This window comes from Diadema antillarum, unplaced genomic scaffold (assembly GCF_040938485.1).
Source record: "Diadema antillarum isolate AM-2024a unplaced genomic scaffold, OU_Dant_1.0 seq00002103_RagTag, whole genome shotgun sequence".
Classification (NCBI taxonomy): Eukaryota; Metazoa; Echinodermata; class Echinoidea; order Diadematoida; family Diadematidae; genus Diadema; species Diadema antillarum.
In genome coordinates this window covers 9,084-22,406 of record NW_027272746.1, presented here as the reverse complement: position 1 = coordinate 22,406, position 13,323 = coordinate 9,084, and positions in this window count along the sequence as shown.

Below are 13,323 nucleotides of genomic sequence, written 5' to 3'. Positions count from 1 at the left end.
TACTAAGTGCTTGCTACGCTCTTACTACGATGATCGGGAATGAGACATTACGATCTCTGCCGCTGCCGGTACGCTTTAGAACGATGTAGCTATGCTGTCAGTGCGATGTTGCCGATGTTATCCGATCGATGCACGCTGTTTCTACGCTCTGAACGATCTATACGATCTTATCACGCTGCTACCCCGTTCAGAGAGCTGAAAAGTGCCCGATGTGCCCCGATGAATACCGATTCGACTGGGGGTCTGCAGTCAGTCAACTTATTAGCACGCAGAACCGAAGAAATATACTGTGGACCTCGAAGAGGCTCTTCAACTCACGGTTCTTTTGCAGCAATGCATTGCATAAACAAAGACAGCGTTTACGCTGTCACTACGCTCTCCCCGCTTGCCGTACGATTGAATTTAGGTCAATTTTGATCGGGGAGATCGGGAAGAAATTTTGAACAGGTTCAAAATTTCTTCCCGATCTGAAAAAATGCCCGCTCCAACCCCGACCTCCACACGCTGCTGCTACGATGCTTCCGATCCCCGTACGCTTTTGCCGCTCTCTCCCGATCTGCTTGATCGGGACAGATCGGGGTCCAAATCGTGATAGTGGAATGGGGTCTTTATCATTATGCATTGTGCATTTAAATCATAGTCAGGAAATTGCACAAGCATGTGGAAATGAACTGAATAGGCATAGAGTTGTTGAGTCTGCTCAATTAATCCCCCACCCTCTTTGATGACACAAGAAAACACGCAAACAAAAATACAAGCACAAAAATAAAAATTATGTCTGAAAAGATAGGTTATGTTGTTTTCAACAGTCGTATAGGATTTGGTTCATAACCTGCAGCATTTTACAAAAAAAAAAAAAAAAAAAAAATGGCTGACCTGGCGAGAGAACACCAGCACAATTGCGTTGGTTTACCAGGGCAGCCCCGGACAGACGTGACCGCTGAAGGCCGCGACAAAAATGACAGGAAATTGACCAGAACTCGTGGGCTTCTTCTGCTGCAATTTATGGCCCTTTTCCTGTGCTGAGGAAAAATTACCAGCAGAATATGGTTCTTTAAAGAGTGTTTGACCCACACAACAAAAAATGTATTGCAGATTTATATGCGCATTTGACATGCCGTTAGCCTATTGCTCCAAACAGCACTGTGCAATCAAGTACAATGTTTATGCTCTGTCATCGCAAACCTCATATTGTTTAGAGGTAGGTTGTAATACTATCTTTTTAGTTTGTTTGCTTACCTTGAACACTGTTCTAATTGTGTACAATGCATCATGTTTTTGCAGGGATAAAGTGAGCAAGAGGAAGGTAACGGGAAATGAAATTTAATTTTGCTTTCTTTTTTCTGTCAAAATGTGATTACTGCGTCAAATAGCTGTTAGTCACGTCATACCAAGTGCACATGAGAAGCTAATGTGTTTGGAGCCCAAAATATAACCAAGTGGTGAAAATATACCATGTACACGTAACTAATTAAAACTTCATAACATGCTGCACAAACTTTCTTCAAAAAGGATTTGCCTGAAAAATATTCCCCCGATAATTTGTTTTGGGTTTTGGGTTAAGGGATGTGGTTGTAAAATGAGTATTATCATGTGCTTGAAAAAAGAAAGAAAAAGAAAGATAGATGGTAAAGGTTATAGGTTTAAGACATGATTGATGTCATCACATCATGTGATGTATTTAAAGCAAACACTGCCCCCATTGTCAAAGACACTATAGCTGCCAATGAGTTTGCTTTTGAGATAATACAAAATAGTACTTGTGCATACAGTGTTTTTCTCACTGAAAATAAGAAATATACTTTTTTTAGATGAAAAATGTTTTTTTTATTTTTGAAATTTGATGAAGCATGTTTATTAGGTGTATTTTTGCCATTTCTATAAAAAAAAACAAAATTATTTTTTTCCCTTCATTTTTCTTTTTTTTCCCTTTTTTTTTTGGGGGGGGGGGGAGGATAATGGGGGATACAATATAGTGGTCTTTTAATCTGTAGAGGTTAGCAGCCATTGGACACAGAGTCTGTTGATACAACACAGCATGTTGGATGAAGATTGAACTTGTTTGTTGTATGCTGTAACAAATAGGCTGTCCTGTCTTGGAAATGACAATGGCCATACCTGTGGGTTCCCTACGCAGCATGTCTGTAACGAGTCCAACATGTCTACGACATCAAATGAAGCAATTAGATTAGCTGCCAGGGTGCTGAAACTGTGGTTGTCAATGTGAGAAATCATGAGAAGCTGTGAGAAAAAGCAAGCCTTTCTTTTTTTTCTTTCTTTAGAATCTGAGAAGACCTTGTTTGTAGAATTGTCATAGTATACATACAATGTATATATTGTATTACTGTCGAGGTATTAAAGTAACCTCCCCAAAAGCCAATTCTTGATGCTTGAACTCTGACTTCAGCATTTTTTTCCCCTTTTTAATGGGGGTGGCAACAAGCAAAAAGTATGATCACAATAGTCCCAAGTGTTCAAATCTATATGGTGTTTTTATTTTCCCCCTTCCAACTAGTTGTTCACAGTGTAGAGCTTGTTTGTAAAACATCTTTCCTGGTTTTTTTTTTTTAGTTTGTTCTGCTAGTTTTCTTGATAAAAATTAGGGGTTTGTGCTATCCACTATTAGGAACATCATTTTGGATTAACATCTGACAAGCTTAAAGATAAACTTTTGTGACCAAAAAAAAAAAATAATGTGAACTTGGTTTCAACTGGTTCCTCTGACATAGCTTGGGCAGGGTAGATGTACTGTACATATATAGCACACAGATGCTTACTTTATACAGTGGATGAGGTAAAAAGTACACAAACTGTCAGCAGAATACGCTGTACACCTTGAATATCGTCAGCTTTCTACTGAGGTCACACTTAAATTTGGAAAATCCTAGAGGCGTGTGGATTGAGAAACCTGGGAAAAGTCGTGACCAAGACAAAAAAGCAACAGATCCCATGAGCCATGCTGGAATCGCATGGAGTGATCGTGCGGGAGGCTGCCTGTTGTGCCAAACCTTTACGTTCGGAGAAACACTTCAACAGTCAAATGCATCCCATGTTTGGAATATGCCACTGCTGATAATTTCCAAGACTGATGTGCCTGTCTGCTATTTAATAGTTTTGTTCTTAATATCTCATTATCCCATCATTGTGTGTGCCACAGTAGAATTAAACCCTACTGGCACCATTTGCAAACTCTTTGTGAGTAATATCAATGGCAGTTTGAGATTGTGCTCCTCTGGGAGTTAATTTTCACATCTTGGCCAAGTGTGGCTTGCATAGATTGGAGTTGTTTTTCATCACTCACAGGGTGACACATTTTGCCATCTTACTGAACAGAAATGCCAGGAAAGGTCATATTTCTCTCTCTCTCTCTCTCTCTCTCTCTACGTAATTACTCGACCCCCAGAAGCGTCTCATTATTACAGCAGACTTGATAAAAAGAGCACCATGGGTTCACCTCAAACACATTGCAGTCAAAGCAAATAAAAGTCTGCTCAATCTTGAAACCTGTTTCAAATCTGGGACCATTGTAACAGTCTTACTCCTTTTAATCTGGAGAAGGGAACAATTTGGAATTTGACAGATTCTGTGTTTTGTTAGTATGTTTGTTTGTTTGTTGTTCTTTTTTGGGGGGAGGGGGTATCTTATTGTAACTGAGTATGTATATACACAAAAAAATCTGATTGTAGCTTTGTGTGGAGGGGGTGATTTAAAACTCATCTCCACGCCTTGCAAGAATTGTTACCAGGAAAAAAGAAGAATCGAAAGAGGATGCAAATTTTGATTGAACGCAAGGTTGTGGGGTAAGTTGATGCAGAGATTGAGGTGGAGATTTTGCAACTGTTTCTGTTTTTAGCGGAGTTTGCTCAATATTTAATTACCCTCTTTTCTTGTTCGTGAGAGTTTGGCGTTAATTTATGGTTCCTCTGCGTATGATGCCCTTATAAGGCGGGTGCATACCCCCCTTCCCCTACCCCCCTCCCCAACTTCCCAGTTCTAGGGAGGTGCGTTTCAGCGCCTGCCACACTAGGCCTGATGGTACGTAGATCGCTGCATACCACGCAGGAGGAATGGATGAGAGTGCAGTGGTTGCCCCGGCAACAGATTAAGACCCTAATCTCACATCCTGATTTAATTGGCAGAATCTTGAGTGAAAATTGAGGCCGATTTTGCGATTTTCCTGTTTTTACGCAGGGAACGGTGCCTTTTTTCCCTCCCCCTCCTTCTTCTTCTTGATGCAGATAGTACTTCAGAAGTCAAATTTGGGAAGTGCAGTAGACACTTACAAAGGTCTTCATTTTTCTCCCCTCTCTGCCCTTTCTTTCTCCATCTTTCTTTCTCTCTCTTTCTCTCTTTTCTCTTTCGCTCTCTCTTTGTATCTATTTCTCTGTTTCATTTGTGTTGTGCTATGATTAAACAAATTTGTGTCAGGCGTTAGGTGATATCGACATTGTGTCAGTATTGTCGGAGCCCCCCCCCCCCCCCCCCCCCCCGAAAAAAAGAAGAAGAAGAAGAAGAAGAAGAAGAAAAAAAAAGATACACTCATCCTGCTGTGCTGTGAAAACGTTGTTCTGGTAATGCAGCTGTCTTTTTGATGGTGATTATCAACGTTATTATCATTCTTTACTATTTTCACGATTACATTTTTTATTATTATTATTTTTTTTTGCAAATATTCCACTTGGGGTCTAATTTAACTTTCCTCATGGATACTCTCTTAAGAGAATCTTGTCATATGTACGACAATTCTCCGTCTTAAACCAATAAAACCTGACCAGAACTGACCTCAGATGACCCCAGTAGATATCAAACTCGTACTTAAAATCATTGCCTTCACATTGTATTGCAGTGTTTAAGAACCATATTGATAAAGTCACTATCTCATGTTCATACGAGCACTGTGATGTGCCAGTTGTCTTGAGCTTGCTTCCTCAAAGTGGTGCTACCCGTAGGGGGCATCCCCTTGTTAGGCCATGGAGATAAATACCAATTTATAGTCGATGCATGATGCGAGTGGCTCTGGGCACTGCTGTCCCAAATGTGGTTCTATCAGTTGTCTCTACTGTGGCAGACCAAGGTTCATTCTATTCCCCTATTGTTTCCACTGTTGCGAGGTTCCAGGCACTCTTCCGAAGACGTTCCATCAATGAGAACCGTCTATGTGCATGTGCCAAGTGACTCCAGTGTCATTGCCCCAGCTTTTGATGGGAGAGGCCATTTAACTTTGACTTTTAATTCTTTGTTTGCCCCCCCCCCCTCCCCCCAATCTATCTCTCTGTAGTGTGTGTCTGTCTGGCTCAAGTTTACTATGGTATCAAATTTACCATCTGCTACAGAGGTTGCTTCTGGAATGCAATTACCAATGAATGGTCAACTGGTTTTGATTACTCTAACCTGTCTGTGAGAGAGTTCAATTTTATCCCGTGCACTATTGACATGCAGATAAGCCTAGGCGTTCGACCGTTTTTCACAAACAACCTTTAAGGGGCAACAGATTGTTTGTGACTCTGAGGTACACTTGTAAACGTTAAAATGGCAGTCCCGCTATTTAAGCTTTTTCAAATTAATCTCACCCCCCCCCCCCCCCCCCCCAATTTGTGGATCACCAACTTTGCTGGTTGTGATCCTGCTCGTGACAGACTGGAGAAAAAGAGGGAAAAAAAAGAATGGAAGCTGCCACATGTTTGACCCCTTTCAGTCCCAAAACCAACATGTGCATACACAATGTCAGTTAGTATTTTAAGATGGTTGTCTGGTAGGGATGAAACATGTCGTCATTCTTTCATCAATTCATTCATTCACCTGTTACTGTTTAGTTTTGATCTTTAAATCATGTCCTGTCCATTTATTTGTGATTCCAATCAGGTTCCGTTTCTTGCTTCTGCAGAGTTGCTTGTCGCCCAAAATACAATATTGATCCCTGCGTTTGTTGTTCAAGGCTATGCTGTTGTGTGGATGAGGCATAGGGTAGTGATCACACGATACCTTCTTGAGACCGGAGGGTTAGGGTTGAGGGAGGGGTTGGGGCGCTGTGTAACAATTCCCTTTTTCGGTATGCTGAAAATGAATGGGTCATTCGTTCCTTTTCATCCGTGGGGACAAGTTCACACCCAAGGTTTCACGGAACCCATTGAATCATTATATTTTTGAACACAGTAACAAGTCTCACCCCGCGAGGTCTCCCATGTGTTCTGCTACATATGTTTCTTTCTCACACAATGCTAAAACCGGCAGGCGTGTACCTAAGGGCTTATTGTCCCCCTGTGACATGACGTGTGCGTTGAACCGCAGACTGATACATTACGTGGGGATTAAACTAAAATACCCCCGCCAGCTGTTGTGTGCCATGGTGGCTGTTGAAAAGCAGGCACTAAAAATATGAAAACAGATTACTACTACACATATACTGTATGTCAGGTTGAACAGAATGCATTGACTTGCTGTGGAGTGTCTGTGTACTGACTAAAAGGGATTTGTATAAAAGATCTACAGGTTCTCAATTCGTAGACTTCGATTACCCTCACTCCTTTTATGCCTTTTCACTTTACTTACAGTTACACCTTTGATCATGAGTGCATGCAATTTGAACAAGGAGGCATAGTTTATTGACTTTGCATTTATGCATGTGATGGTGCAACTCTCTTAATTTTGGGAGTTTTAACAGAAATTTGGAATCGTGAAAGGAGATAGGAGAAGAGGTAATAAAGATGCAGATAAAAATGTGCCCAAATATGTTAAAAAAAATAGTTTCCCTGTAGTTCCTTTGTACCAATTTACCCTTTTCTTCCCCTTGTTAACTGAAAAATGAGCAAAGAAAATGGGATTAACCTCGATTACACTTGTACATGGGGATTAACCAAAGTACCCCTGTCAGCTTTTCTTTGCTTGCATTTCATTTATCCTTCCCTTTGTTTGCATCTCTCCCTTCTGAACAGTGATGGAAGGGGAGCTGGGTGTGGTTAGGGGTGAGGATGGGGGCGTGGTTCTCTTCACCCCTTTTATGATCTTGCCCCCCCCCCCCTCCAGTCCCTACCCCCATCCCCCCCTTTTTCCCCTACAGTTATTTGCTACTGCTGCTGTTCACAGGAAGTGACCCCGATGTAAACTTTGCCTAATATGGCCTCTTGTCGACACAAGGCAAACACACATGCCCAAATCTCCCCTGGTTTCCTCCAGTTTGGAGAGCTGGGGCCTCTGCTCCACGGTGTACCTGTGGGCTAGTCTCATTCTTTGGAGACCCTCTATTTCTTCTTTTTTTTTGGGGGGGGGGGGAGGGGAAGGGGAGGAAGGGAAGGAACACAGCAGTGATGATAACCATTTTTTTTTTTTAAAGGAGTTGGCAAATTAGGAATGAGGAAGAAGATAAAAAAATACATCTGTAAGAGTAGTTTTGTTGGAAAAGAGGTACAATGTTGTACAAATACTGTTGTCCCAGACCGAGGTCACTGTGAAAAGTTGGTACCACATAAACTACATTGCTTGACCAAAACAATCAACTCTTGGTATAATTTGACTGTATGCTTACTGATGTTGGAATGAAGGAGTTGCAACTACTAATTCAGTAGCTATAGATGGTTTTGCTAAATTCTGTCTATTTTTTTTTACAGTGATTTCACTCCATACTCGTGTGCGTTTGTTCTCTCTCAAATGGAGGCTCACCTTCGTGATCAGCCCAAAGCTTGCCAATGCCTTCCCTGACCTAGCGACAAATATGATGCCTACTGACGAATACAGTTACTTCAATCTTTCTAGATGAGATGCTACTACTTATTAAACCGCAAAATAAAAGTCCTCTCTTGCCCTATCTAATCCTTGGTAATTCAGTTGCACTACACAATATTAACTGTGATTTAGTTTATCATGTCAGAAACTGATAGCTACATGTACCATGCCTTGCCGGCGGAGACTGAACGAGGAGACTACTTGACAAGTTCAGCAGTTGGTTTCGCTTGACTGTGCAAAATAATCATTTGAGAACAATTTCGATGTTCAGACAAGAGTTGATGTGTCCAAAGTGTGTTTTTGGAATCAGAAGGGAGATCGTAATTTTGTTCATTTCCAGAGAAATGTCGACACCTAAGGTAGTTTGTTACGCTACACAGAAAAGCTGCTGTTGTCCATGCGTAAATTGTGTTGCTATCTACCCTTATACAAATCTGTAAAGCATGCCTCGCAAGCTTGCCGCAAGCTTGCGGATTAGCTTGCCACAAGCTTGCGGGCCAGATCTTGGCAAGCTTGCGGCAAGCTTGCGGCAAGCTTGCGGCAAGCTTGCAGCAAGCTTGCAGGGTTCCAAATATTTAAATGAGCTGCCGAAAATTTGCATACTAGCTTGCTGCAACCTTGCAGGGCTAGCTCACATACCTGCAAGCTTGCACAAAGTTTTTAGCTTGCCGCAAGCTTGCCGGCCAGCTCACTGCAAGCTTGCGGGCCAGCCTGTGGCAAGCTTGCAGCAAGCTTGCAGCAAGCTTGCAGGGTTCCAAATATTTAAATGAGCTGCTGCAAATTTGCATACTAGCTTGCTGCAACCTTGCAGGGCTAGCTCACATACCTGCAAGCTTGCACAAAGTTTTTAGCTTGCCGCAAGCTTGCTGGCTAGCTCACTGCAAGCTTGCGGGCCAGTCTGTGGCAAGCTTGCGGCAAGCTTGCAGGGTTCCAAATATTCAAATGAGCAGCCGCAACCTAACATGCTAGCTTGCTGCAACCTTCCAGGGCTAGCTGACCTGCAAGCTGGCACAAAGTTTGAAACCTTGCATATTAGCTTGCCACAACCTTGCAGGGCTACTGGTAGCTGACCTGCAAATTTGCAGTCTTGTGTATTGACTTCTGGCAACCTTGCAGGGCTAGCTGACCTGCAAGCTTGCAGGGAGTTTGCAACCTTGTGTGCTATGCCACCAGTTCGCGGAATGCTTGCTGCTAAGCTTGTCGCAAGCCTTTGCAAGCTTAGTTTTTTAAAGAAATTAAGAAATTTGATTACTATAGAGCGCTCGCACAGGAGACCCGTTCGAGTACTTGAAGAGTTTGTTCGCAAAAACCGATAAGTCCATTTTTGAAGATTTTGAAGTACGGTTTCTGTTATAAAGTACAAATTATACCCTTAAAATGATACATTGGTCCTTACATATAAAGGTACATTTTTGAAGTTACGGTCAAAAGAAGCAAAAATTTCCTTATTATTCTCTTTATTTTTCTTGACCTTTAATCGCAAATATCTCCATTTGGTAAATATGGACTTATCGGTTTTTGCGAACAACTCTTCACATACATTGTATCCCCTGAACCAATCTCCCATTCCCCATCTGGATTACTTTAGGCCAGAATGTTGTATAATATGGCAACTGTCGCAGGATACAATAAAATCTGACAAGAAATGAGGCTGGTATATAGCACATACAAGGAATATAACATGTCATCCTATAACAGTTTGAACAATGAGAGCACTGGCAATGAACATTTTTGTTACCTAGAATAACTCCCCATAAACCTCAATAGCAAGTTTGAACAAAATTCAACAAGAAATGTGGCTGATAGAGCATGCACAAGAAATGTGACTGGCATCTAAGTTGGAGCACTGAGGGCACCACCACCACAAGCTGTTGTGTCCTACATGTACATGTACAATGATCATTCGTTTACCGATCCTTAGCAAGTCTGAATAATTAAATCCCATAAGAATTGAGGTTACATGTAGTACCATACAGCACATACAAGAAATATGACATATCCTTAAAAGTTGGAACAATGAGGACGCTGTCAATGAAAACTTTTGTTACCGGTACCTAGAATAACCCCCCACAAAACCTCCATAGCAAGCCTGAATAAAATCTGACAAGAAATGTCGCTTCTAAATAGCTATGAATAGAGCATATACAAGATATGTGACATGGCCTCCAAGTCGGAACACTGAAGGCGCTGTCACCACAAACTGTTATGTGTCCTTCATGTACAATGTAGATTGACCACCAGCACCTCCTTTAAAATAGCAAGTCTGAGTAAAATCCAGTGAGTAACGATCAAGTCATTGCATAAATATTTAAGCATTTTTGCAAATTTTGACATGGTCAGGGTGACCTTTGAACCTGTAAAAGCTAGAACAGTGAGGGCAGCATTATCAATACACTGTAGGTATAGGTGTATAGATTTGACTATGATACCTTTACATACCAAAATTGAAAAAAATCAGTCGAGAAACAAGGCCAGCATCACACACACAAGCAGACCCTGTTGAATTTACCTTTTCATGTATAAAGACGGAACAAGCGAGGGCACCACCACCAAAAACAATAGGCACCTTGATTTCACTATGATGCACCTTTTTGCCAAATTTGAAGAAAATCTAATAAGAAATGTGGCTGATAGAGCACACACAAGAAATGTGACATGGCATCCAAGTCGGAACACTGAGGGCGCCATCACCACAAACTGTTGTGTCCTTCATGTAGAATGACCACCCATACACCTCCTTAGCAAGTCTGAATAAAATCCGTTGAGTAACAATCAAGTTATTGCATATATAAGCACATTTGCAAATTTTGACATGATCAGGGTGACCTTTGACCCTGTAAAAGGTGGAACAGTGAGGGCAGCATTATCAATAGGTATACACGTAGGTGTATAGATTTGACTATGATACATTAATACATAGGCCTACCAAATTTGAAAAAAAAAAATCGGTCAAGAAACAAGGCCAGCGTACGTTGCACACACAAGCAGACCCTGTTAAATTGACCTTATTTTCATGTATAAAGACAGAACAAGCGAGGGCGCCATCACCAGAAACAACAGACATCTTCGTTGTACCATAATACACCTTCATGCCAAATTTAAAGATGATCTACGAAGAACTGCAGCCAGTAGAGCGCTCTCACAAGAAAATCTCTGTGGCGGACGCGGATGCAGCGGATGCAGCGGTGCAACGAGGCCAAATCCATAGTATCCTCCGAACTTTGTTCGGGGGATACAATTAGGAAATTTAATTGAAATTTGCACAAAAGTGAAACATTAAAAAAAAAGGATGAAGTATAAATAATAAACTCAAATCTGTTATACATTCATTTATTTTACTATTAAAAAAAAAAGAGGTATGCAGAATGTACCGGTATTGAGTTATATGTAACAATAAAAATACCTGTTAATACACACACAAATTACAATGGGTGGGACTGTATTGCACATTTAGGGGAAGTTACTATGATTACTTTGTTAAAATGTGTAGATTATTGAGGTTTATGGGGAATGAAAATATGGTGAAGTTATTCAGCATGTTAATGCATGCAGTTAGTTATAATAGTATTAATCAATTTCATACCTTTAACAGAATTATTGTCCTTAAATCTAAGCTGCACACAGAAACAGTCAAACCGCCATTTTGAATGTCAGAGTGAACAAAGTAACTTTCTTTTTTGTAACTGAGAGGGCACCAGGCAATTTTCTCTATCAATTAACCTATAAGCTTGCGACAAGCTTGCGACAAGCTTGCAAAGATTTTGATTGTGGCCATACAGTTGCAGTAAGCTTGCGGTAAGGTTGCAGAATTTGCTCTAACAATTTACCCACAAGCTTTAGCTTGGGACAAGCTCACGAAGATTTTGACTGCATTTTGCATGCTTGCGAAGTTCTAACCCGCAAGCTTGCAGCAAGCATGCAAAGATTTTGATCACAGTTCACAAGCTTAAGTAAGCTTGAGGAGTTTTCTTTAACAACCTGCAAGCTTGCGACAAGCTCACAGAAATTCTGATAATGGCCTGCAAGCTTGTGGTAAGCTTGCGGAGATTTCTGCATTACCGTACTTGCAAGCTTACGGCCAGCTTGCAGAGCTGTTAGTTGTCTCACCGCAAGCTTGTCATAAGCTTGCACAGCTTTCATATGGTCTTGCAAACTTATCTGCAAGCTTGCGACACAATCTGCAAGCTTGCGATTATTTTTGCAATCATATCTGCGACCTTGCAATCGTCCACAAGCTAATGGTAAGTTGCTGCAAGCTTACCGCAAGCTTGCAGCAAGCTTACCTCAAGCTTGCAGCAAGCTTACCAGGGGATGCCAAGTTTGTATCATGCTTGCAGTAAGATGGCAATAAGCATGCGCAAGCTTGCACTCTTTAATACAAGCTAATTAAGGTTGCCGCAAGCTTACCGCAAGCTTGCTGCAAGCTTGCCGCAACCTAAGATTTTTATAAGGGTACTCTAGCCATTTTCAAGCAATTTGGGGGGGGGGGGTGGACTGCTCCGTTGGAAGAATGCTTGAGAGGGATGTGCAAAATGTTTGACTTCTGGTCCTTAAAGGACAAGTTCACCTTCATAGACATGTGGGTTGAGTGAATGCAGTAATATTAGTAGAACACATCAGTGAAAGTTTGAGCAAAATCGGACAATCCGTTAAAAAGTTATGAATTTTTGAAGTTTCTGCTCAGTCACGGCTGGATGAAAAGACTACTATAGCTTGTGATGTCACATGAGTACAATGATATAAAGAAAGAATAAAGAAAATTTAACATATTTCCATTTTTCTCGCCTAACAAAAGAACAATCGACTTCTCTCTTTCAGAAGGCAGGGGGAATAATTTTACCCTTAACATACGTCAGTAGCAAGTCGAAGAAATGTGCACTTTTTTCAAGAAGTCAAGTTTTGTGAAATTCTCTTTTTATTTTCCTTATATAGTTGTACGCATGTGACATCATACACTGTAGTAGTCTTCTCTTCCAGCCGTGACTGCGCAGATACTTAAAATATTGGTAACTTTTGAACGGATTGTCCAATTTTCCTCAAACTTTCACTGATGTGTTCTACTGATATTGCTGCATTCTCTCAATCCTTATGTATATGAAGGTGAACTTGTCCTTTAAGCAAAGGTAATACTGACTGCAACAGGGCAGTGATTTGCAGTGACTGTTGAGTGTATTTTTCACTTTGTCAGTTTAGAGTTAAAAGGCCATTATGGCATTAATTGAGTATGTACAAGTTGGATGTATCTGGTAGTTAACAACCTTCTGCTCCTAACATGCATCATGGGAACTTTGCTGGCTTCAGAGTGCTTCCACAGCATACAAATTTATTTTCAATATAAAGATCCAAAACAAAACAGATAAAGCACATCGTGCATATTCTCCGTGTACCCGGCATACAGTCAGCGTTGCTAAGCAACTTTGTATAATCACATTAATCCTCTGTGGACAGTGTATGTACATTGTGCTAACGTCAGAACTTACATTGTATGTATAGAGCTGCCAGAGAGCGCTGTTCTGCCGATTTGTTATCTTACGTAATTCCCCCAAGTAAGACCTGTGACGTCAGGGGCAGACTAAAATATCCACTTCAAGCATTTTTGAAAAA